A 26585-nucleotide genomic window follows, 5' to 3' on the forward strand; every position below is an offset into this window, starting at 1 on the left:
AGACAGGCTGGAGGAGGCAGGGGTGGGGGGTAGGAAGCTCTCTAAGAGAGCCTGGCTGGGAATGCCTCTGATGTCTCTGGGCTGCTCCCATGGAGATGAGGGCAGGAGCCATGGATGGAGCAGAAGACAAAGGGACAAACAGTCCTGGGTGGTTCTCAGTGATGCCAGGTTCCACTCGTTTCCTGGGTCCTCCCGAATTCACATCTGCCCTGGGCCAGCCAAACAGCTCCCCTTGTTTGCAGACCAGTTAGGGCTAGGAGGCGATTTCTAGACCAGAAGGGATGGAAGGAAAGAGGTTTATGGAGGGCCCAGCCTAGCCCTGAGGGCATCATACTCTAGGCTCCCTGGGCTTTGCCATCAGAGGGGCCTGGGGCTGCCCACAGATTCTCATCTGTCTCTGGTGTAGGGGCACTGTATTTTAGTGGGTCTGAGCAGAAACTTTCTTAACTAGAAATTGGGGTTAATAATAGCTATCTCAGCAGGGTCTTGAGGAAATACGAGAGTTAAGAATTTGACAATACTTAGCACAGTGAGCCGTGAACATGTTTCCTTCCTTCTGTTCAAACAGAAGATCCCAACCTCTGCCCTAGAGACATTTGGGGCTGGATAATTCTGTTTCAGGGGCTTACCCTGTGCATTGTAAGGTGTTTAGCCGCATCTCTGGCATCTGCCCAGTAGATGCCAGTAGCACCCTGCCCACTGTCTGTGACAACTAAACCCACCTGCACACAATGCCACATGTCTCCTAGGGGACAAAATATCCCCCTTCTCTCCATGGAAAACTCCTGCTTTAAGGAAGAGCAGGGCCTTAAGAACATAGGGGATTAAGGGGCCCTGCTGGGGACAGCAGAGAAAAGAGAGGAGTCAGAGTGTAATCCTCGCTGCAGTTTCGTGTGGTGACTCTCGAGAACCAGACGGAACTGAGATCAAAATCCAGGCCAGTCCTTGACCATCCATAAGCCTGCATTTCCTCTCTTTAGGCTGTTGTAAGAGACCATGAATACAAAATTCCTGGGGGGAAAAAAACATTACAAATCACAGCTGTTTTGCCTTTTCAGAGAATTCCAAGGTTGTATGCAGTGACTCAGGAATGTGTCTTATCTTCTCTATACACTGAACTGTTGGCTGCTGGCTGAACCCTGCTGGCTCCCACCTGCCCGTGCACATTCTGGATTCAGCTTGACCCCATCCCGTAGACATTTCCCGTTAGGTCCATTTATCCTATGCATAAATTGGGTGATATATAGGTTTTTTTTTTTTTTTTTTTTTTTTTTTTTTCCATTTGATTTTCACAATTTAAAAAATCTCGTAATGGTAAATTTGATGTCGGGGGAGGGTTGTGGAAGTTAACACATGTTTAGATTTGTGTAACCACCACCCAAATCAGGATTCAACACAGTCCCATTACCCCGCAGGCTTCCTCGTCTTACTCCTATAGAGTCACACACACCTTCCGCCCCCCTACCTCCTGGCCACCGCTGAGCTGTTCTGTCTTCTCAAACGTGTCCCATAAATAGAATTGGACAATATTCAGTCTTTTGAGACTTCTTTCACTCAGCACATTACTTTTCAGTTTCATACATGGGTGCTTTGCTCTCTTTTACTGCTGAGTGGTATTCTGCGTGGATGCTTGTCTGTCCATTTACCCCCGGAAGAACATTTGGGTTGTTGCTGGTATTTGGTGATGGTGAACAGAGCTGCTATAAAAATTCACTTGCAAGCTGCTGTACGAACTTAAGTTTTCATTTCTTTTGGGTAAATACCCACGAGCCGTGAGTGGGATTGCTGTGTCACACATAACTGCGTGTTTAACTTTCTAAGAAAGTGCTGAGCTGTTTCCTGAAGCGGCTGCACCGGATAGCAGTCCCTTCAGCAAAGGATGGGAGTCCCAGTTGCTCTGCCCGCACTGGCAAGTGTCAGTGACTTTTATGTGTCAGTTGGGGTGTCGGGAGACATTTGATCCAGTATAATTCTGGGTTGTGTCTGTGAGGGTGGTGCTGGATGAGATTACCATTTGAATCTGTAGACTGAATGAAACCAGTTGCCTTCTCCTGGGTGGGTGGGCCTCATCCAATCAGTTGAGGGCCTCAATAGAACTAAATGGAACCTTACCCTGAGTAAGAGGATATTCCTTGGAGCCTAGGACATTGGCTTTTTCCTGCCTTAGGAGTGGATTGAACCATTGGCTGTCCTGGGTCCCTAGCTGGGTCCCGTCCACTCACCCTGCAGATCTGAAGACTTGTCAGTCTCCATGATTATGTGAGCCAATTCCTTAGAACGAATCCCTTCTCTCTCCATGTACTCATATGTGTCTCCTGCTGGTTTTGTTTCTTTGGAGAACCCTGACTGACACAGTCAGAGGGAAAGTGTAACCCATGTTTAAGTATCACAAGCCTGCCCCATTTGTATATGTACTTTGCTGTGAAGAAGTATTTTAATTTTTAATAGATTCTTCAAAACATTAGGTCCGCCCGGAAGACACAGCCATCTTTGTCTTTGAGGATATTATCGTTGTTCTAAATTCTAATAACTTTAAGGGAAGATTAGCCATCAGTGACATATTACATCCCCTCTTTTCTTTCTTAAGAATGCTGAGGTATAGGGTGGCTTAGGAGAGAATCAACTTTAAGAATTTGTGAGAAAAGAGCCGTGTGACATGATAGTGGCTACTTGGCTGAATCTTCTGCTTCAATAGTCTTTCGGTGAATGTATTTATCCGATTGATTGCTTTGGGATGATCTCCCAGGTAAGTAGCCCTTCCGTTCAGGCTTTCTGTGAAGCTTGCTCCCTCCTTGAAAACTTGTCCCTGACTCCACTTGTATGTGTGAGTTGTCACTTGCAAACTCCAGGCCCATCTGTACAGCTGGGGTGAAGAGACCCCAAACCACCACTCAGTTCCCCTTTTCGCAAACTGCCTCCCATGACCTGGGTGAGGTACAGAAATGGCATCTTTTCTGTCCTTTGTAAAGAAACTATTTGGTGTCTGTGTCAAAGGCAAAGTTGTCAAATCCTAGCCCAGGATCTGCTCTTAAACAATTTTGTAAGCCATGGGACGCCTGGGTGGCTGATTCGATTGAGTTTTGGCTCAGGTCATGATCCCAGCGTCATAGGATTGAGCCCCACATCGGGCTCCATCCACACTGAGAGCAGAGCCTACTTGAGATTCTCTCTCTCTCTCTCTCTCTCTCTCTCTCCCTCTCTCTCCCCCTCTCTCCCTCTCTCCCTCTCTCCCTCTCTCCCTCTCCCCCTCTGCCACTCCCCCTCTAAAATGTGTGCGTGTGTGTGTGTGTGTGTGTATGTGTATGTGTGTGTGTGTGTGTTTGTATATATATAAAAGAATTTTATAAGCCTTGAAAGTAGCTTTAAATAATAGCTTCTCCAGTTGTTTTACTGGGGAAGAATCATTTGTTTCATAGCTGATCTGCTCAGCACAGCAGGCACACAAAGGCGTTAAGTGATGTCTCATCTAGGTTTCATGTCCTCTATGTCCCACTGTCCCCTAATGAAGCCATGCCAATACGAAACTCTCTTCTTACTGTGCTGTTACTCACCCTGCATTGTTGCATGGGCAAGCCACTTTAAAACTTTGATCATCAGTGTTTGAGTCACTTCATAACTTCTGTTACCTGGTAGAAAGGGAAGCTAAGCTCTCAAAACTTAAAGTCAGTGCTGATCAGAGCCACCAGCTTCTAGAATTTCATTCCTAAACTTGCCGCTTAGAAACAGCTAAGTATTTCAGGCTGTGGATGGTGATGCATTTTTCTCCCTAACTCTCCTCCGGCCAGATATGGTTCAAGCCCAATCGCAGAGGCCAGAGAGGGGGGATATGTGAGCAGGTATCATGTGCATGGAGCCTCGCGGTTGGTCAGGCATCGGGAATAGTGGAGACTGTGACTCAGCCAGAACCCTGATGCCTCACCTCCGTGGGCAGCCACCAATCAGTTGATTGTTGCCACGTGGAATGTTGGATCTTGTGTTGCCAAATCTTGCAACTTTTTTCCAAGAAAAGTCTGTAACCTAGGCTTTTAATGTTGGCAGCTCACAGTAGTCATAACAAACAAAAATGAAACCTGTCTGAGGGCCACATGTGACCTGTGACCTGAGACTCCAGTCTGTTTTATCACAGCAGTATTAGTTGGTCACCACTGTGGGGGAAGCAGTGTGTGATAGGTATAGTCAGAGGCAGCCCAGAAAGGCAAGATGCACACTTGGTGTCATCGAACGTCACACGCAAAATCATTGAAAATGATTTATTTTAAAAATTTTTTTTAAATGTTTATTTATTTGAGAGAGAGAGACAAAGACGGAGACAGAGACAGAGCATGAGCAGGGGAGGAGCAGAGAGAGAGGGAGACACAGAATCCGAAGCAGGCCCCAGGCTCTGAGCTGTCAGCACAGAGCCTGACGTGGGGCTCAAACTCACGAACTGTGAGATCATGACCTGAACTGAAGCCGGATGGCTAACCAACCGAGCCACCAGGAGCCCCGAAAATGATTTTTTAAAAAATGGGCAATGTGGTTTAACACAGTGGTTCTGAAACCTCAGCGTGCATCAGAATCTTCTGGAAAGCCTGTTAAAATATACGTTTTTTGGGTGTACTTCCAGAGTTTCTGATTTAGTGGGTCTGAAAATTGTCATTTTAAACAAATTCGCAGGTGATGCTGATTCTGCTGGTTGGTGGTCATCTTTTGAGAAGCTGTTTCAGGTTGAATCGTGAAATGTTGAAATCCTAACCCCCAGTACCTCCAAATGTGATCTTATTTGGAAACAGGTCTGTACAGATGTATTTAGTTAAGATGAGGTCATTTTGCAGTAAGGCGCGTCCCTCATGTACGATGTACGGTGACTGGTACTGTTATAAGAAGGAGGCCGTGTGAACACAGAAACTGGAGTATTGGAATGAGCCTTCGGGGGGAACGGAGTCCACCGATACCCTGATTTTGGACTTCTGGCCGTCAGAACCTCGGCAAGGCAATAAGAGTCTGTTGTTTTAAACCACTCAGTATGTGTACTTTGTTAAGGCAGCCCCAGCAACTAATACAGAAGGGCTGGTTGAACAGAAAATGGTAATTCCTAGACTGGGAGCCCATTCACATGCTAGTCTAAAGTTCTGTAAGCTAGTCAAAACCAGAACACAACGCCTAATTACGGTGGTGGCTCCATCGGGCACCTGAGCCACGATGCGATGCATGTCTTACTCTCTGCAGAAGGCCTGGGCAGAGGAGGTGATAAGGGTCTAACTCAAGGCAGGGGCAGACGTCACCCCATCCCCGCCTGCTCCGGGGTAGTCATCCTGGTAGCTTTGAATCACCTTTCTGGAAGTTAGCAAGAAAAGATTTATGAAGTGAAAATGCTGACACTGCCATGTAAGTATCAGTGGATTGTAGCAGAAAGTAAACCAGTTTGGGTTTTCCAGCCTTAATTTTTTCTCCTTATCTGTTTTGTTTGGAACTTAAAGAGGAGCTTGAAATCAGCTAGCTAGCGTGTTCACTTTCTCTCTCTCTTTTTGTGATAGGAAATTCAGTTTAATTAGTACATTAAATATTAGTGCCTATATACATTGTTATATATTTTTTTAATTTAGAAATTTAAATTTTATTTATTTTTATTGTAACAAAAACACATGAACTGGACCACCTTGGCCATTTTTAGGCACGCAGTAATGTTAATTGTGTGCACCTTGTTGTACAGTAGATCTCCAGAATTTTTTTCTCTTGCAAAACTGAAACCCTATGCTTTTGGAATAACAGCTCCCCTGATTAGCTTACTTTTTGACTTTGGCCAGGTTAATAATTGCTGGGATTCAGCATGCCCGTTGCAAACAGCCCCTGAGTTATAGTCAAACCTTTGTGCAATATTAGATTGCTTTAGGCAGGATCACTGTTAAGTTGGCTCCCTCTCTCTTTCACCACCAAGCCAAGATGAATTTTTTTCATTGTACACCAGCACAGGGTATGCAGATGAGCTCATGCCACACTGACGTCAGCTCGAGCCTAGAAGAATCACAAGAGCTTTTCAAGAAAAAAAAAAATGCAGTGGTTGGAGTGACGGTCTCAAGATACCTTCAAAGGGGCAAAGTTGTATCAAGCTGAATGAGTTGTAGGGATGTAGGCGATGCTGGTAGGTGAGGTGTATCTGATGCTGGAGACCTGTCAGCCCCCAAGCCCCACCCCTGCCTGTCCCCCCCGCCCCCTGCTCTCTGCTCCCCTCCTCTCCTGGTCCTCACAAGACACAAAAGCACACTCACATTGCTTCAGTGCTATTTTTTTTTCCTAGCTACATTTGTTCCTTCTTTTTGAGCTTGTGCCAGCTCTTCTGACTTTTTGAACTTTTGGTTTTATTCAGAAAGGTAACTTCAAGATCTGTTCTGGTTTACAGTTTTGGCACCTTGCTTCTCAGATATCTGCTATTAGGCAAGAGCGGAGAACCGAAGTGCATTTGGCAGCGGCCTCCCCTTTCACAACAGAACTAAATCAGACAAAATTGGTTATTTTCCCGTTCAGGCGCTCTCTTGAGAGACAAAACCCTGAGTGTTATGTCTTCCCCCACACCCTCGCTTCTTGCCAGTTCAGTCGAAAAGCATTTCCTTACTGTTTATTCAGTGGGCATTTTCACTCACTTATGTGGCTTATTTGGTTGCTGGATGGTCTTAGAAAACTTGGGAAAATGGCAATGATCAAAACAAACCAGATGTGGCATCTGAACTCATAGATCGTGGGTTTTTTTGTTTTTTGTTTTTTGTTTTTGTTTGTTTTTTTTTTTTTTAACGTTTATTTATTTTTTTGGGACAGAGAGAGACAGAGCATGAACGGGGGAGGGGCAGAGAGAGAGGGAGACACAGAATCGGAAACAGGCTCCAGGCTCTGAGCCATCAGCCCAGAGCCCGACGCAGGGCTCGAACTCACGGACCACGAGATCGTGACCTGGCTGAAGTTGGACGCTTAACCGACTGCGCCACCCAGGCGCCCCTGTTTTTTGTTTTTTAACCGGATATGCATTGTCTCAATATCTGGCTTGGTGTTCCCTGTGCTGTCTACATGAGTTGTTGGTATTTGCAATCTTTCTTACCTCCAAGAAGGACCTGTGGTTGCCGTGGTCTGGTGAACGGGTACCATTGCTGCCTGCCAGCCGGCCTTCGGGACATCCGTGGCTCCAGTGACAGGCGATTCTTGAGCCCCTCCCCAGGGACCGCAGACTACTTTAGGACACTTTGGGGTAATCCAAATCCCTGGGAACCGTTCACGCTTCCTCTTGGAAGCCATGTCGCAATATCTCTTTATTCTTCCTGTCTTGGTCACCCACTGTCCTAACCAACACTTCGGGAGGATATGACAGGAGAATTCTGTGGGATTGTGGCTTAACTGGCCCTTCAGACGTTCTGATTTCCTCTCTTGCCCCATTCCCTCTTCTTGCTGCCCCAGTTTCTTTTATGCATGGCTTGGCCATCCCAGGCACAGGTCCCGGTCTCCCTGTACTGCTTGGCTTCCCCTCTGCATCCAGAGCCCAGGTCCCTCCCAGGTCAGGGGCTGCCATTTTGGTGCTCCAGGCTCGGCCCAGACCTTCCATCTGGCTTTCCTCCATGCTGATCCTGTGGCGCCCACATCGAGGCACGGTGCATTCAGGTTTCTGGGAGCGTGGTTGGTGGGATGGTGGTTCAGCTTGGAGACAGGAGCCTGGGGGGACTCACCCCCAAAAGAGAGAGCACCCAGACCCCAGGACGTGGGTGGGATTCCCTTCTTAGGCCAGTGTCTAAGGCAGGCCAGTAGGAACCACTCCCGATCAACCATCCTCCAGTCTCTTAGAACCTCCCTTCTGCCTCACATCATTGCAAAATGTTGCTTAAAAACGAATGTAACGCTTCTAAGGCAGCCTTCTATTGCTTTTTTTCTCCTAATTTGTGTTTCGAAGTAACTGAATATTACCTGACCTTCCCATGTTTGCCCCACCCCTTTTCCTTCCATGTGTGTCACTTGTTTGTCACTGTAATGCAGGTGAGGGATGCCAGGCTAGCAGGGTGGCAGTCAGTATTTGCATGTTCCGTGTGCTCAGAGGCCACTTGCATCTCTGGTCTGTGAACCAGCACAGTTACCAGGTATGGCCGCAGCGCCACCCGAGTGCCGTGTTGACAAAGTCGGCTGTCAGACATGGGCTCAAAGACCCTTCCCTTGGTGACAGCAGCGTCAGTGATTTTAATCGCCTGATATGCTGAGGGGGAAATCGAAGTAGAATTGGTTGTTTCGGAAACGGGGGGTAGAATGTTCACTTCTCCTGAGGTACTTCCAGTTTGCTGAGGATCTTCGCAGACTGTCTTGAGAAAGAGGATGTAGGTGAAGGACGAGACAGGCTTTTCGTGGAGAAGGGAGGGAAGCTGCACTTCATCTGACTCTCCGGGTTAGCCACCGTGGGGCCCCTGCCTTCCATACGTCATGTCATTTAATATTTGGGTGCAACTCCAGGGTATGGTCACCACCCTGCAGGTTCAGAAAGCTGGCCCAGTGTCTCTGGATATAGGAGCCGGGGATTCTGATTCTCAGACAGTAGCTTTTGGGGGAGGGGATTTTTTTGTTTGCATCCTGAAATTCTGCTAAGCCCATGTAGGATTTAACCTACAAGGCCCATTGCCCATCTCTTATAAAAAAAAAAAAAATTTAATGTTTATTTATTTTTGAGTGGGGGGAGAGAGAGAGAGAGAGAGCGAGAGAGAGAGAGAAAGTGGGGGAGGGGCAGAGAATCAGCTCAGAGCCTGGCGTGGGGCTTGAACTCATGAACCGTGAGATCATGAACTGAGCTGAAGTCAGGTGCTTAACTGACAGAGCCACCCAGGCGCCCCCTCCCCCTTGCCCATCTTTTAAACGCTGCTGTCTTTGGAGGTTGTGAGGGAGGCAAATGAAATAAAGAAGACCCCCTTGGAGCACCGAGGACTCTCCAAGCCTACTCCACTCACTGTCCTCCTCATCTGGGGCTTGGCCAGTCATCTCTGGCCAGGGCAGGCCAGTTACCCCCCAGGGCACTGATTCTCATCTTCTGTGAATCTAGAGCTGTATTTGCTCCTCTTTAATTTCCAAACAGTAATTTATCAACTTTTGGAAGTGAACTTGGACTTTCAGGACCTTTCTGTTTCTCTGCTGCTTCTCCAGCAGCCATGTTGTTCCTCCCCCTGATTTCTTAGCATTTCTGTGATGCTAGGAGAGGGCAGAGCACGTTCTACTGTAGCTATGGGAATGGTGAAGTTCAGGAGGTAGGATGGCGTTGTGACGGCTTTGGTATTATAGCTCCACGTGCATTTTCTCCCCACCCTCAATATGTTTCTTTGAGGGCAAGACCGTGACCTGCTCTGGCGCCCACAGAACTTAACACTGTGGTCCAGTAAGTGTGTGGAGAGTCCAAATAGAGCGAGAAGAATATCATGATGTAAGGGATGGGTCATGTGTGTCTCAAGAACAGTTGACCATTGATGTAGACGTTTTTTCTTTGTGAGTTGCTGATCTACTTGCTTGGGCTTCAGGAAACATACTCTTGACTAAGTCTTCTAGAGGGTAAGGAATAAAAACTTGAATACAATAGCCAAAAGAGTAGAAACAACCCGATGTGTATCTCCTGATGAATGGATAAACAAAATGTGGTCTGTTTGTATGATGGACTGTTACTTGGCCATAAAAAAAAGAATAAGGTGCAAATACATGGCACAACATGGACGGATGAACCTTGAAAGTGTTGTGTTAAGTGAAAGAAGCCAGTCTCAAAAGACTGTATATCATATGATTGGATTTATATGAAATGTCCAGAATAGGCAAATCTGTAGAGACAGAGAGTAGATTCGTGCTTGCCTAGGCCAGATGAGGTACTAGTGGTGGCTACTGTTGGGCACAAGGTTTCTTTTGGGGTGATGAAAATATTCTAAAATTAGATTGTGGTGATGGTTGCACACCTCTGTGAGTGCACTAAAAACCATTGTACTGTACACTTTAAAAGAGTCACTTGTTTGGTACATGAGTTATAGCTCAATAAAACTTTAGAAAATATCTCTGATGGCTCCCTCCTTCCTGTAGAATGAGGTCATGATCCATAGAGTATATAGGATCTTTGAGGGTGTCCAGCACCCTCCTTATGGACAACCACTTCTCCTCTACACCTTTTGCCTTTGCCCCTGATGCTCACGCTGCAGAGAAGCTCTTGCCTTTACCACATTATTCCATGTTCTTACCCGCAACCCATTGTTTATGCTCCACCCTCTGCCTGACGTGCCAAACCTTGCCCACCTGTAGAACTCCTGCTCCTCTCTTAAAGTCCAGCTCACACATCCTCCTCTCTCTCTTTGGCTTTCCTACCTACCCCATTAGATTTCATTGCTTCCTTAATGTGTGTTTTCATCACCTCGTAGAAGTGTGTTGATTATAACGTTTACCATACTGTATTTTAAATGTTTATGTACATTTCTCCTGCAAGGGACTGTGAACTTTCCAGGAGATGTGCCAGCATTTTACTTACCTGTCTTTCTGCCTCTGCCTCCCTCCCTGTAGGAGAGGGTGTGAATACAAGCACCTGGGGCTGGTAAGAGTGGCTGAAGTTGAATTCCGTCAAGGAGACCAGCTGGGAGATCCTGATGGACAGCAGTGAGGGGCCTTTCTAGAGTAAGGACAGTGGGGACGACAAGAGGGGACAAAGCTAAAGCTCTGCATCATTTGTGACCTGCCAAAAGTACAGAGCAGTTTGTCACCGTAGCTGATTTCCACATTGGGCCTGAGAGGGCTGGGCTGTATGTGTCAGCCAAGTGCCTGGGATGGGGAAGTAGAGTAGAAGGGTAGCTGGTGGGGTTCTGAGGGACAGGAACTGAGAAACTACTATGCGCCTGGCATTATGATGCTGGACATCAATGACAGTCAGAAGTGGGCACCTAAAATTCCAGCTGCTGATCGTCACTGGCATCTAATACTAATCTAATAACGCCTGTAACAGGGTAGGCACTCAATCAACATGTATGCAAAAGGAAAAGGAAGGAGGGAGGGAAGGAAGAAAAGGAAGGAAGGAAGGAAAGAAGGAATGAAGAAAGGGAGGAAGGAAGGGAGAGAAAGAAGGTGAGCTCTTCAGACAATCAGAAGTCACCTTTGCCCAGTGTGCCATTCTGTGTCACACTGACCCGGCTCAAACTCTGGCAGGGTCCCGGGCTGACTATGCTGTTGAAAAAGAGATCCAGGTCTCATCTCTATCTTTCTTAGAGGTCTCGGGTCACCCACCCCCCTTCTCGTCACCAAGGTGTTCATTAGGAGGCGCTCGGCTTGATGTCCGGCTTCTGCCAGTGGCCAGGTTTGTTAGAGCTCCTAGAGGGAAACCGTGGCAGGAGATGGTCTGATAGCATCTCCCTCTGCTGAATGAGTGTCATCTCTTTCACCTTTCCCACCTCTTCCTCTTCCCACTCTTCTTCCTCCTCCTCAAATCCATCCTCAGACTCAAGGGTAGGACCACTCTGCTTTAAGCCCATTTTAAATCACAGCTTTCCACCTCTCGGGGGCTGGCTCAAGAATGGGCAGCTCCAGGGGCCCCTGGGCGGCTCAGTTAGTTATGCATTCGACTCTTGATTTCAGCTCGGGTCATGGTCTCACGGTTCATGAGTGTCAGCCCTTCGTCGGGCTCTGCACTGACAGCGCGAAGCCTGCTTGGGATTCTCTCTCCCTCCGCCCCTCCCCCTTCTCCTCTCTCTCTCTCTCTCTCTCTCTCTCTCTCTCTCTCTCTCTCCCTCTCTCTCAAAAATAAATAGACTTAAAAAAAAAAAAAGAAAGAAAGAAAAGAACGGGCAACACCATCCTTCAGATTGGCGAGTATCCCCTATCTGATGGGCAAGTGGTCTTTCATCCTGGGATTTCCGAGTTGTCAACAACAATTAGAAGCTTTCATTTGAGCCCTTTGGGCTGGATTGTCAGGGAGAATAGACCCAGTCAAGGAGCAGGAGGAGAGATGGGTCCCTGTGTTTCCCTGGATAATAATAGCCTTCCCTTGTTTTCAACTAGATGAGACTGATTGGTTTTGGAATAAACCTCCATCTATGGCTGTGCTAGCTTGGTTTACTTCCCACTGGCCTTTTGTTCCAGCACCTGTTATGGTGACCCAGGCCGAAGCGATGTCTGGCTGCCCCAGCTTTTCGTTTGCTCCAATTTTCATTGGCCTCATTATTTCTGTGGGTCTCTAAAGCTTGGACAGAAGCCATTAAAATAAAAAGAGACTTGGTGTGTGCTGTGGTCAGTCTTGCTGTTGCCTGTATTTCCCTTTATGTGAGTACTTTCTGTACTTAGGGAAATCGGTGTGGATCAGTTGGAAGGTGGGGCTGGTTTCTCTCTCAGCCCTTTCTCTACCACCCCCATCCCCACCATATTGCCTGTGGGCGTGCTCCTCATCTCTTGTCACATCATGCCAGTGTGCGGTGCACGTGGTCATTTGTTTGGAGCAAGGTGGGGGGGGGAACAGCTGAGGCTATTTGTGGCCGGAGATGGCCACCCTCAAGGTCCAGCCAGGCAGCTCTGGCCTCCATCCAGACACCTAAGGGCTGGGGCCCCTGGGCCTCTGAACACTTGTACCCCGTTCGTGGTAACCAGGTGGGCAGGTTTGGCCACTGAACTCTGGGACACCATACCCACAAGGCCATATGCGGCCTTTCTAGTGGGCTTCCTGCCGAAACCAGGCTAGGCAGGGAGTCCTCCGATCCTGGGGCCACATGTGCCCAGCATTCCTGCATCTCCTGGCCCCCCTAAACGTCCCAGGGAGTGGACAGTCTTTATGGTCAGCGTCGTGTGTATCTCTCTCATTGTTGGTGTGGCGTTTCCTGAATGTTCTCCAGGCTCCACATCTCTCTTGAAATATAGGGCCCATGACTGTCTGCAGTCCTCAGGATGTTGACTGATGGGGAGAACAGGCCTTGGGCCTCAGGCTCTAAATCCACACTGCATTCCCAGCACACCTGTTAAGGGTCTCCTCTGACCCCGCGTTCCCTCTCTGGCATGCTAGCATCTGCTTTTTCTCATCTGAATTTGCTTAATTTCACCGAATGTAGACATTTCTGACACTCCCTCTCTACCTTCCCTTTCTTCTTCCCCATCTGGGTGGTTCCAGATCCAGGACTCCTCATTGCTCTAACCCAGAAACCCAAGAGTCTACAGATGCCCACACTGGCTCCCACACGGCCCTTTCTTGCACACTACTACCTCTCTTCAAGGGTATCCTTTGGTCTCGTGGAATTATTTAGGAAGCAGATTGAGCCATCTTCCACAAAGGTTTCCATTCTTGTAGTCTTACACTTTTCTCCTCTTTACCTTCTTGAACTGATGGTACCTTCTTTACCTTCTTGAAACGATGAACCATCGTTTGCTTTTTGTTTGTCTCTAGAAGTTTTCTGGATGCTTTAAACTGCTTTTTATCACTTTGGCACATTTTTATGCTACCTCACACCATCCATTCCTCTTTCCCAGGTCTCTTCTCGCTCCATCCAGTATGGAAACAAAAATGCAAGTAGGGAATCAGGAAACAAGCAAGTGTTCAGAGTTGGGGGGGCACTATGGTGTATGGGAATCCACTGTAGGAGTGACGATCACCCTCATAAGACATGCTGTAGGCGTCACCTGTCACCTCAGTGCCTGATCCTGCAAAAAACAACGATCAGCATTTTCTTCTCCAGAGAGCTGGTTCTAACCAACCACGTCTCTGAACCACTAGCATATTTTCCTGCGTTGCAATCATTTTGATCTGGTTCATGAGCAGAGGACAAGTAGATTCTATTCCCAGAAACAGGAAGAGAGAAACAAAAATGTTTTCGGTTTTGGTTTATTGGCTTGTGTTATAAATGTCTCATTATATTCCTCATAAGTCTTCTTCAATGGGAATGTTCAATGTGGAAAAAAAACAAAACTCCCCCCCCGCCCCCAGTACCTTGTCTCACTGGGAACTGCAGCCTCTTGTTTGAAAATCTGACTCAGAACACTGTGCCTCCGTTTTCTGGCCTTGAATTTAGCATGCCGTCATTTAAATGAAGGAGGTGGATAATCTTATCAGGGACCACTTGGACTGGAGCACAGTTGCCTATTACACACCATCCACAGCCGCTGCCATCTTCTTAACAGCTGAGTAACGTGGGCAGCTCATGTCTGCTGGGATTGATAAGGCATGGTGTGGTGTTTTTGTTTTTGTTTTTGTTTTTGTTTTTGTTTTTGTTTTTGTTACCAACCCAGCATTCTGTTTCCATCTGATACTGGAAAAAAGTCATGATTCTGCTCTTTCATCTATGAATGAAAGTGATTGCTTTAAAATCTTCATTTTGGCATGGTGGCAATGCTTTATTTTTATTTATTTATTTTTGAGAGACAGAGAGAGAGAGAGAGCGAGGGAGGGAGCGTGAGTGGGGGAGGGGCAGAGAGAGAGTGTGGGAGGGGCAAAAAGAGAAGGAGATAGAGAATCCCAAGCAGGCTCCACTCTTAGCACAGAGCCTGATGCAGGGCTCAGTCTCATGACTGCAAGATCATGACCTGAGCCAGTATCGAGCCTGATGTTTAACAGACTGAGCCGCCCAGGTGCCCCGGTGGCTGTGCTTTAATTCAGCTTCACGGATGAGTCCTTCATGATGGTAGAAGACAAGATTTTTGAGGTAAGGGGATCTTGGGGATCTCAACTTATTTCCAAATGTGAATCTTTCCAGATCAGAATCTTGCTTTCCCTGCCATAGCTGGTAGAACTCATGGGTTTGGTCCTTTACACACAAAGCATGCATGCCCCAAAGCATATAGACCAGCTCTCCATTTATTCAATACCATGTCCTGTTTACTTACCAATCACAACAGTCTGTCCCCCTTGAATCGAGGAGTTCCCATGGATCTGAGGAGTTCACCTGGATGCAAAGGAACTAAAATAAAATGGGTAGTTCTCGGAGAGTTTGGGGGATCAGGCAGAGCCACCCAGATGGAGTGGTTTATGTGGTGGGCCGGAGGCGGGTTGGGAGTGGAGGTTTGAGACGAGTTAGAACTTCTGTGGAGATTTCTGGGCATCAAAGCGGAAGGATTTTTGACATTTCCTGAGCAATTACTATATGCCTTACTCTGTGCTAAGTGCTTTTCATTTCATCTCATTTAATGGAAAAGCCATAAAAAATGTCAGCCTCTTTCAAAAGCTTGGCCTTAGAAGCAAAACCCCTAAGATAAGGAGGTGAAACATTTCCCCTGTATGTGGAAGGTAACTTAAGGGTCTGTATTTTTTTCAGAACAATTGCCATTCATTGAGGACATTTTATGTGTCAGGCACTTAGCTAAGTACCTGGCATATCATTTAATCCTAACAAAAGCCCAGGGAGTTAGGACTCTGAGGCCCCATTCTGGGTGTCTTCTGCTGTGTAACAAACTACTCGGAAGCTTAATGACAGCCATCATTTGTTTTGATTTTGAATCTACGATGTGGGCAAGGGTTAGCTGTTCTGGCTTCTCTCTGTTCCCTGGAGCATCAGCCTGGCCACTGCATGAGGCAGGATGGCCCCCTCGAATATGGCTCTCTCACTTGACCAGCACGATGGTGCTGGCTGTAGCTGGGAGTTCAGTCAGGGGTGCTGGCTCTTCTCCATGTGCACCATTCATAGTGCTGCTTGGGTTCACCCACAGCATGGCAGCTGGGTTCCCAGGCTAAGTATTCCAAACAGGAAATGGAAGCTGCCAGCGTCTTAAGACTGACATGGGATCACTTTTCTCATCTGCTATTGGCCCAGCAGACACAGAGCTTACTCGGGTTCGAGGTATGGAAAAAGAGACCATGGCTCTCAGTGGGTCATGTAAGAATTTGCAGCTATCTTCATTCTACCAGAGGCCCAGAAAGGTTAAGTGCCTTACCCTGTATCACACAGCTAACATGTGGCGAGGCCCCCTGAGCTCTGCTTCTTAGGGATTCTGTGACACTCCTGAGTTGGTCAGAACACCTGCCTGACCTCAGTCCAGGTTTCTGTACCTTTTCCTGCCATTAACTTGGCCTCTATGTCAATCCCAGCTACAGAAACCCAGTAAAGCACATCCTAGAAACATTCCTAAATCACTTTACTTGGTTTTGGAATTGCCTTTAGGAGCAAACTTGGAAGAATCCTAGACCTGAGAAGAAAAGACCCAGGGGTGTGTGAGAACCATTTTCGGATACAGGAAGGATGGTGTGTAGGTCCCAGAGTGCCTTGTGTTCTGTTGGCCGTGTTGTTCTTGAGCAGGGCTTGGCCAACTACAGCCAGGGAGCCAAAGCCTGCTGCCTGTTCATGCACAGCTCTTGAGAAGAAAATGGCTCTACATTTTTAAGCGGTTGAAGAAAAAGGCAAGAAGACTGTGGAGCAGAGTCGAAAAGTTGCAACAAAGACCAAATAGTCCATGAAGCCTCTTGCACAAAAGTTTGTTGATCCTGGTTCTAGAAGGCAGAATCAGGACCTGTGTTACCAGAGCTACATTTCAGGTCTACGTAAGAAGACATTTTCCAACTAGACATGAAGAGGAATAGCAGCCCACAGCTGGAGGTCATGCAGGCAGGTGGCTGTGCCTAGGATACTATAGGTCAGTGGTGTGCTGGAGAAAAGAAGTGTGTAACATCTAGCTCTCCAGGCAAGAGGAGCCCTGATTTGTAAAGTTTGTCTATTTCTATGGTACAAATCCCACCGTGGCCAATTTCCAGTTCCGATATAATGTCACTCCAGGAGGAGTTGGGAAGAGAGGCACATAATCTGCTCTTGGAGCCCCAGTTTCCCACCATGACAGGTTCAGGGGACCGACCGTGTGTCACACTGCCCCTCAGGTAGCTCCTAATCTAGGGACACACCTGGGTTTGGGGAGGAACGAAAATGCTGGAAAACCTTTGAAATTCTACCTGCCTCTCTGGGCTCACGGGGAACCGCTATTAGTATCTACAAACGCAGGCAGACTAAGTTCTTGCTCTGGCTTCACAGCGGCTACACCCCACCTGCTATCCCATTGTCCCCACATTTGGTTCAAAAAATCTTGATTTCTTCAAAGAGTGACAAGTGTGATTGCGTCCAAATTTAGAATTGGTCTAACAAAGCATCACTTGAAGCAAAGTTACAAGACGAATCACAGATCGGGAGAACACATTGGAAATATAGAAGAGATCAAGGTTTTGTGTGGAGAGGACAATGTAGCACTTATAAGCCAATTAAAATGGAAAAACAATTAACAGTCCAATAGGAAAATGGGCAGAGTGTAGACAGTTTACACCCATTCAGATACAAAAGGCGGAAAAACGTGGAAAATGAGCAGTCTTTTGATCCGAAAGGGCAGCAGTCTCTCTGTTAGCAGGGACAGGTAGGATACAATGGTGATTCATTTATGTCATCCATTGGATTGGCCCAAAGTAATAATACCAAGCACATGAGCTGGGAAGCCATGGCACGTTCACCAGCTACAGCTGACGAGCATAAATTGAGACTAAAAACAAGCCTAGCCTATGACCTAGAAATTCCAAATTGGGCTATACATCCAAGAGTCCAGAAAAACTCTCACCTCTTCAAGAGGCAAGTACACACACAAAAATCATTGCGTTATAGTTTGTGATAGTGAAAAATCAGAAGCAGTGTTAAGTCCATCAGCCAGGGAATGGCTGAGTAAAACTTTGGTCTGGAAAGCCCCATGGCCGTTGGGCAGCAATGAAAAGGGAGGGCGCAAGAGCTGTTTCCCAGCGAGCATTGCCAAGGTGAGATCGCTAATTGCACAATGACGCATACAGTCCGGTATCATTTCCGTTCTTAAAATGTAGATGAAACAGTGCTGTGCGGTTCACAGAACATACTGAGAAAGTTCTGGAGGGCTACAGGAGACGATAGGTGGAGAGAGAGAAGGCCGGGACCCGGCAGGAGAGGGATAGTCAGAAGGGTCTTTAGTTTTATGTATGGGTGTGTTAATTTTTCTTAAGGAGAGTATATTGATGTATTTCTTGGATAATATTTTTAAGAGATATTTATGTATTTCTTGGATAATATTTTTAAGTTAAAAATGGAGTGACTTCTGTAAGAGAATGTGCCAGCTAACTGGGTAAGCACAGATCTGTGGGGTTGGCCATCTGGGGGCTTCATGGGTGAGGTGGGAGTGGCTGGGTGTGGTGGTCCTTTTGGCCCCATGAGATTGAACTTCCCTTGAGTACTGTCCCTCATCACCTCTCTCAGCTCCATACAGGCCTTGGTATTCTTTCCACACTCTTGACTAAGCGAGAAATCACGTCTTTAATCTCCTGTGGCACAATCTAGACAGGGCCATGTTACGTCTTTATTTGACAGGAGAGAAATAGTCACATTAAGTGGATGGCGTTGGGACTGCCAGCGCTTCCTCTTGCTTGCAGGTGCCTGCCTGCCCCATCAGGACCCACTTTCTCCCATTCCCTCCCCCACCTGGCTGCCCTCAGGCACATCTAGATTCCTCTCTGTCCAGACCCAAGGAAACAGAGGCAAAGCCCACGTTCCCCCACCTTTTCCCCAGGTTTGTGCCCCAGGAATGACTACTCATTTCAGGGAAGCCTTGGTGTATAACCAGTGAGCAGCCTCACGTCCCTCCTTGGCATGGCAGCCATATCCAAATCCCACCCCGTAGGCTCGCATCTGGACGTGAGACAGAGGGCAGCTCAAGGGTTTTCCTCACCTGGACACCTATGGTTAGGTGGAGTGAAGGCGAGGGACGGCTGCCTGGAATATTGATAACACTTGTCGAGTGCCAGATGCTCTTAACTGAAGTCACATTTTCTCCTTTCATCCCCGGTAGTAATAATGAACAGTAGGTTTTATTATCTCCATTTGATAGACAAAGAAACTGCCTCTGAAAGTAACTTAACCTATCTGAAGTCATGGAGCGCAGACTGAAACCCAGAATGTCTGCCTCCAATGCCTTTTACCCTTTCGATGATGTTCCTCCCATAGGGATTTCATTCTAGAAACCCTGGGAAGGCTCCTCCCTGTTTCCTGCACAGCCTCTTTGGGTAAAGTGAAAGATCACTTCCCCCACCCCACCCCCACCGTGAATTTTGGGTGCCAAGCATGCTGTGTTGTGAGGATGCCCAGAACTCCTCTTAAGTTGTTACTTGAACTTGAATTTGAGGTGAAACAGACAGAAAATGTATTTTCAGATATAGTTTATGTTTTGGATTCAAAGGAGGCAGGGCTAATTCAGAGGAGGTGTGAAGTTAGGAACTCCTTTGATGCTATTTATAAAGTGCCTGGGGGATAACACCGTATCTAAGCAGAGAATGTGTTCTCAAGCCCCCAGGCTACTGCTGACCTTAAATACACACCTATTTCACAAATTCCACAAGGAGGGGGTGTTGTGTTTCTTTCCCTTCAGATTACCAGCTTTGCATTCCTCAAAGTCTTCAATTACCTGGGGGGTTTCCTTTTGGAGCCTGAGAGGTGACAGTGTGAAAGCCTTGCAGGGCTTCCCCCTAGATTAGCAGGAAGGAACCTGATGGTGACAGTAGAGCACTGAGCTCTAATTTTTGTTCAGAGGCAGAGCCAGGAAGAAGGCGGGTACTTGCCTTCAACACCTTCACATCACGTTCTGCACGATGTAAGAGAAGGATCATCTGAAAATGTTGGGGAAGTTACTTCAGGACAGGACCAGATATGCATTTTTCATTCACATTTGTCTGATGTGAATTATTTTTCTAGTTTATATATGTATTTTGAGAGAGAGAGAGAGAGAGAGAGAGAGAGAGAGAACACACGTGCGTGAGCACACGGGTGAGGGGCAGAGAGAGAGAGAGAGAATCCCAGGCAGGCTCTTCACCATCAGCATGGAGCCTGATGTGAGACTTGAACTCATGAACTGCGAGATCATGACCTGAGACAAAGTCGGACACTTAACCGACTGAGCCACTCAGTCGCCCCTGACCTGAATTTAAAAGTTTTTATGACGGTGCGTGAAGGGACCCTTCTGTCCTAGGAGAATCTGAAAACAAGGCTAACAAAAGACATGAGCAGATTCAGATTATCCTCCCTCTTACTTCCTCCACTGGTCCTGAGACGCTGTAGCCAGCCTGTGACATTTTGCTTGCAGCCTGTGAGCAGCTACTACCTGTTATGGGTTGAGTTGTATCCACCCCCCTCCCCCCCCCCCAAAAAAAGAGACAGAGATGTTGAAGTCCCAACCCCCAGTACCTCAGAATGTGACCTTCTTTGAAAATAGAGCCTTAATGGACGTAACCAAGTGAAAATGAAGCCACTAGGGTGGGTGCTAATCCGGTTAGACTGGTGTCCTTGTAAGAGGGGAAATTTGGGCATCACACACAGACCTGTGCATGAGGGCAGAGGCCTGGAGTGGTTCATCAACACGAGAGGTTGCCAGCAAACTGCTAAGACCTAGGAGAAGCAAGGAAGGTCCCCTTAGAGAGTTCAAAGGGATCACAACACTGCTGACACCTCGATTTCGGAGGTCTAGCCTACAGAACTTGAGACAAGAAATTTCAGTTAGTTTGAGCCAACCGTCCCCCTCCCCCATTTGTTGGTGTGATCCTAGCACACTAATACAACTACCTCTAACTCACCCTCGTAAAATACTCCTTCAGGTGAAGTAAGGTTGAGAATTTCAGTTTGTCTGTCACAGGTAATGTGACGTGTGTTCCGAGGAAGATTGCAATGTCCTCTCCTGTCCTACGTGTTGTGTAGAATGTTGAAGTTCCCCCCATCAAGAGATGAATTCTACATCTCTCCTCTTGAATCTGGAGGAGATTTCGACTTGCTGTTGAGGCTGTGTGACTGCTGAGGCAGCTCCCACCCTGGAACGCTTGCCCTGAAGCCATGACCTTCCACGTAAACGGTCTCCTTGTCTTGAGTCTGCCATGCTGTCAGGAAGCCGAAACCAGCCCGCATGGAGCCATGACTTTACACGGAGAGAAATGCCCAGAGAGCCCCCCGGTGGTCCATCATCCCTGTGCTTTCAGCTGCAGCTACTGTCTGATTGCACCTTGATGACAGACCCTAAGCCATAGCTACCCAGCCAAGCCTTCTTGGATTCCTGATTCACAGAAATCGAAGGAGACGACAAAATGATTGTCATGTTTAAAGCCACGAAGTTCAGGGAGATACGTTGCACAACACTAGATAACCAGAATAGTTACTGTACTCTGTGCTTTGCATTGGTTGCTTTCCTTTAATTTAAATTTAAAAAATAGATTGTATTCTTACTTCTGGTTAAATAGATTGGTATTCACAGAAGCGGGAACACAACTGCAAAATCTCAGTGGCTTAACATAATAGGATTTATCTCTCACTCAAGTACATTGTGGATGTTACAGGTTGGGTGGGTGGCCTCCAGACAGTGGCTCGGGGGATCCGTATTCTTTCTTCTTAATGTCTCTGCTGCCCTGGTTCTCCTCAGTGTCCCCTGCCGGGCCATCGGTGTTCAGGTAGCCAAAGAGACAGGGGAAAGAGTGAGTGGAGAATAGTGCAGGATATTTCAGGGGCCAGGCCTGGGCCTGAAATCCACAACCTAGGGCCAGAGCTGGGGTTGGGGGCCTGTGTGCTGAGGCCTATCCAGTCCTAGCAGGCACACACCTGAGTGTGTGTCCTGAATTGTTCCAGTGGGCCCCTTTTCACCAAATGGGGAAATCCAGCCCAATGCTGATGAATTCTAGCATTTACCTTGAAATGCTCATCAGGTATAGTTATCTTGTAGCCAAGAGCCCCTGCAGTTTAGGTTACGACCAGTCCTCTTCCAGAACAAGTCCTACTATATCTTGGACAATTCTTAGCAAAAGTCAGGGACCCTGAATAGTGTTATAATTCAGAAATCGGAATTCTGTAATAGTTTCTCTGTGTCACTCTGAAGGCACTGTGTTTTTAAAATTCTACATTCTGTGGGGCGCCTGGGTGGCTCAGTCGGTTGAGTGACCGACTTCGGCTCAGGTCACGATCTCACAGTCTGTGAGTTCAATCCCTGCGTTGGGCTCTGTGCTGACAGCTCAGAGCCTGGAGCCTGCTTCGGATTCTGGGTCTCCGTCTCTCTCTGCCCCTCCCCTGCTCATGCTCTGTCTCTTTCTGTCTCAGAAATAAATAAAATTTTTTTTAATTCTACATTCTGTGACAGCAGCCTTTTAAGGGAGGCATTGGCGGCAAAGGAAGGCATGGGGAGGAGAGGAAACCTTCCTATTTTCCAGCTTTCTTGGTGAAAACAGCAATGCTTATTAGCATGCATTTCACACAGTTTCCATGATAATGCTGTAATTTAAAACACTCTGAGTCAAAGACCTAATAAAGGAGGTTAGACTTGCTTTCTAAATTTGCTGCACAGATTGCTCATCTCTCTCCCCATCAATCTTCTTTCTCTTAAGCAAAATGTAAAATTTGGAATGAAGAGTGGAAATACCAAGGTTTTGGCTGATCTTGTTAGCATTACCCTGCTGTTCCCCAACAACATTGTAAGCCTTTCAGTTCTGGTTCTAAGCCTGTATATGGAAAAAGTCCTCAGGTTACTTTTTGCCCTTCTGAGATTTGGGGGCTAAGTGGGGTAAATTATCCAGTGATGCTTATAATGCCCCCAAATCTTTGCCAAAATCATGTAGTGTTGATTTCCTTGGTTAATGACTAAATAATTGATGAGTTTTATCAAATTTAATATTTGATAAGCCATATTTAAAATTGATGGCTAGAACATCTGCCTTTCCATGTGAAGGAGAATGAATATATATGTACGGCCTTCAGGGCAGTAGGAAACCAGTGATGGGTCCAGGCCCAGTGAGGTGGGGGCTCTCCCAACACTCCTGAAATCCAGCTGAATAATTCCCTGGACGAACCACAGCATGGAGCTCATCATGAATGCCATGAGATTTGAACAGGGCCTGGAGAAGGATGATGGAGAAACCAGAGATGATTCAGGTCTCCTTCCTCTCAGTCTTGACCAGGCACCCCACGTTGCAGGCTGGTCCCTCACTGTCCTTCACTCTGGGGGCTCCAGCGTTGTTCTGGTTCTCATCTCTGTGATCAGGAGGCACTGTTGGAGTTAAGTTGCTTGAGAAAGGAAGACTGAATAGGGTAGAAGGTGACCGGGCCCAGAGAAAGACAAACCTGGTTTCTGTTGGCTGAACCAAGTGAACAGACCCAGTTCAAGATAGTTTTCTGTCATCTACTGGTCTGTAACAAACTACCCCCAAATTTAGTGGGGTGCAGGGTAGGTTCCCAGGGAAGCAGACGTGTGGAGGATGATTATTAAGAACTGCCCTTGGGATCAAGACTTGGAACAGAGGGGAAGGAACAGTAGTGGACAGAAGAGGTCGTGCTGCCTTGCACGGACCTCTTGCAAGAGGGCCCAACAGAAAATTCTGAAGGAATTTTAGAATTGCTCCAGGTTGGACTGAGTTGCCCTGGCCTTTATGTCAGGGTAGGCAAACTACAGCCTATGAGCCAAAACCAGGTGGTCACCTGGTTTTGTAAATAAAGTTTTATTGGAACACACCACACCCCTTCATTTACAAATTATCTAAGGAGGCTCTCACCTTACTTGGGCAGAGTTCAATGGTTGTGGCAGAGCTATATGGCCCCCAAAGCCTGAAATATTTATATCTAGCTCTTTATAGACATTTGTTCAGCCCAGCTTTATGTTCCTATGCTCAGCAGCCATTGGATGTGACCTTGAACGGCAGCTTGTAGCAGAAGGGAGCTCTGGTATCCTTCTAGTCGTTGGATAGTGCGTCCTTCCTCCATGGGGAGCATAGGTGGTATTCATGGTGCCCTCCATAGTGGATCAAAATGACCGTTTTATTTTGTGCATGATTTTGTGGGTCAGGAATTCTAGAAGGGCTCAGAGTCTGACCTCCATGGCCTCTGCTGGACAGAAGGATCCACTCCCAAGATTTCTTTCTTGCTTAATGCCCCTTGGCTTCTTTCTCTCTTCATGGGGCGTCTCATCTTACAGGGCTTCTTCATACCGCATGGTGGTTTCGGGACCATCACACTTCTTACATGAGGACTTTGGGATGTGGTAGCCGTAGGTCTATGAAGGACCACATTGAAGCTGGCACAGAGTCACTCTGCTATGTCTTATTGGTCAAAGAATCAAGGGAGTGGAGCCACAGAGCCACAATCACAGCGCAGAAGAGCACGTGGCATGACATGCTGTGGCGCCATCCTTGGAAAATACCAGAATGTGTCGGTGGGCCAGGTAGCTGGCTCGCCCAGGTCACAGAGCTGTTTATGCTTCCCAACCACAGGGTCACCATCATCACTTGGGTGGCTTGATATGACCATGAGAGGAATAGGACAGCTCAGGAATGGGCTTTTTCCCTGCCCCCAACCCCAGGGAGTCCATTGTTAAACATGCGCCTGCACACCATGCCGCTGTGGGAGGGCTTTTACTTTGAAGCCAGAGGACAAGAAAAACAGTGTTGAAGTGTTTATTGAGCGCCAAGGGGCTCTACATATCCTGAAATCTCCAAACAACTCTGTGGGGTGTGATTGACCCTTATTTTACAGAAGAGGAATCCCAGGCTCAGTGGAAGTTGGGTAATGGGAGAGAATTTGAACTAGTGTCTTCTCACCCCTTGCTGTCCTGCTTCACAGAGCCTGGAGCCCAAGGAGAATGAAATTAACTGCTTCTCCAGGACCAGAAGGAAGCTCAGGTCAGACACGAGGCAGGGAAAGCTACCAAAAGGAAAAGGAGCAAAGACCTGGGTTGAAGTGGCAGTGGGGTTTCTAGGAAGGACCCAGGCCTCTGCCCTGTGCTGAGGCTTTCGATACTAGAAGGTTTTCCCCATTTCCAGGCAGCCAACCCCCAGCCATTTCTTACTGTCAAGAAACTTCTGATGTGTTGAGAAGCGTGAGCGGTCTGTGTGAGCGAGGGGGAGTGGGGACGCCCCTGAAAGTGGGGCAGAGGGAGGAAAGGTGGGACCAGCCACCTCTATCAAGCTGCACCCCCTCCTTGCGAGCGCACTGGTCAGGCCAGTCAGTGGGTTTGAGGGAAAGCAGGGCAGGAAGGGGGCTTTCCTCTTGGAACCCTGGGGCAGGTGGCATGGCAGCCCACAGGGACGGTCTGTCCCTCCTTTAAATGGCATCCATTCTGCTTCCTGGACCTCAGCCTCATGCCAGACCTGCCATCCGCATCATGTGTATTTATTACCTTTCATTCTCAAAATCCTCAAAGGAGTAGGTCCTGTTATACCTGTTTGGTGAGAAAGTGAGGCCCAGAGAGAAGGCATAACCTTGTGGCTGCAGAATTAAGGTTTGCACTGGGTGTGCCAGCTCTGGACCTCACCCTAGCACGCGGCCCAGGGCTGCGCGATGCACCTTGACGACGCCATACAGCCCAGAGAGTAAGGAAGCACCCAGGTGATAGACCATCTTGCTCAAAATTAGTTGTTTCGTTTCCCTGTTTTCCCCTGGAGTTGAAGGAATCCCTCTCCCTGTTTTGTTGTTTTTAAGAGGAGTAAGGAGACAGAAAAGTGAGGAGTGGTGGGGAGCCAGTGTGGGGTTCACGGCCAAGGGCTCCATAGAGAGGAGAGGGCAGTAAGGCTAGGAGGGTGCAGGCAGGGAGGCCACTGCTGCGGGAATGTCCTTGTCACCTGCAGGTCTCTGTCCCCTGGGCCGGGCTCCAGGCCTCCCTGGCTGGCTCAGCCTCTGTGGCTTGTGGCATATCTGCGCGAGCCCTCTGCTGGGGTCCCAGGGGCGGAGGAGCCACCTCGCCTTCAGGATAAACATCCAGACCTTAAATATCAGAGGGAGGCCATGCAGCAGGAGGATGCAGTTAAAAGTTTGAAAAATGGCCCTCACTTTTTAGTGTGCTAAGAATCCCCTGGGGGCGCTGGTTAAAAATTCTGCGTTTCTTGGTGCCCATCTTGGAAACTCTCAGGTAGCAGGCTGGAAGGGAGGCCCAGAACCTGTATTTTTAATTTTTTTTCTTTAACTTAATGTTTATTTATTTTTTAGAGCCTAGAGAGAGAAAGAGACAGAGCATGAATGGGGGAGGGGCAGAGAGAGAGGGAGAGACACAGAAGATACAGAATCTGAAGCAGGCTCCAGTCTCTGAGCCGTCAGCACAGAGCCCTACGTGGGCTCAAACTCACGAGCCGTGAGATCAGCCGAAGTCGGACACTTAACCACCTGAGTCACCAGGTGCCTCAGACTCTGCATGTTTAAAACACCCCGAGCAATCCTAATGCTAGTGGAGCTGGGGCCAGGTTAAGAAAAACAACAACTTAGAGGGTGAAGGGGCAGGATCTGACCCTGTTCTTTAAGACACAGGCTTTTGTCATTATAGTTTAATCTCATAAGCACTGTTTTTTTTTTTTCCCTCTGGATGTAGAAGTGGTATGTATGTTTATGGAGCTGTCTTGCTGAAAGAAAGATAATGAACACAGCAGTTATGTGCGTAATTACAGTTAATTATTATGTTGTGAATGTATGGTTAAACTTGAGAAAAGATGAACTTATAAAAACTCTTATTAAAAGTTCCCTGTTATTTGCCATTAATTACTGCTGTAGATTTCTTTGGGGAGTTTGTTCATTTATCCACTGGATAACAAAGTTTTGAGCTCTTGCTCTGTGGCTGGGACTGTGGGAGAACATGGTGGATGGCCGGGGGCCGACCTCTGTCCTTTAGAGATTTACAGT

At 47.5% G+C, this 26585-nt stretch overlaps 1 protein-coding gene across 7 annotated transcripts in view; it reads left to right on the top strand.

Annotated features, from left to right (window-relative positions):
* The window catches only part of DAPK1 (death associated protein kinase 1), a 186912-nt gene that overhangs the window by 99017 nt on the left and 61310 nt on the right, over positions 1–26585 (top strand). The window lies entirely within an intron of this gene.

Source organism: Puma concolor, chromosome D4 (assembly GCF_028749965.1).
Source record: "Puma concolor isolate L17-30 chromosome D4, mPumCon1.1.hap2, whole genome shotgun sequence".
Lineage (NCBI taxonomy): Eukaryota > Metazoa > Chordata > Mammalia > Carnivora > Felidae > Puma > Puma concolor.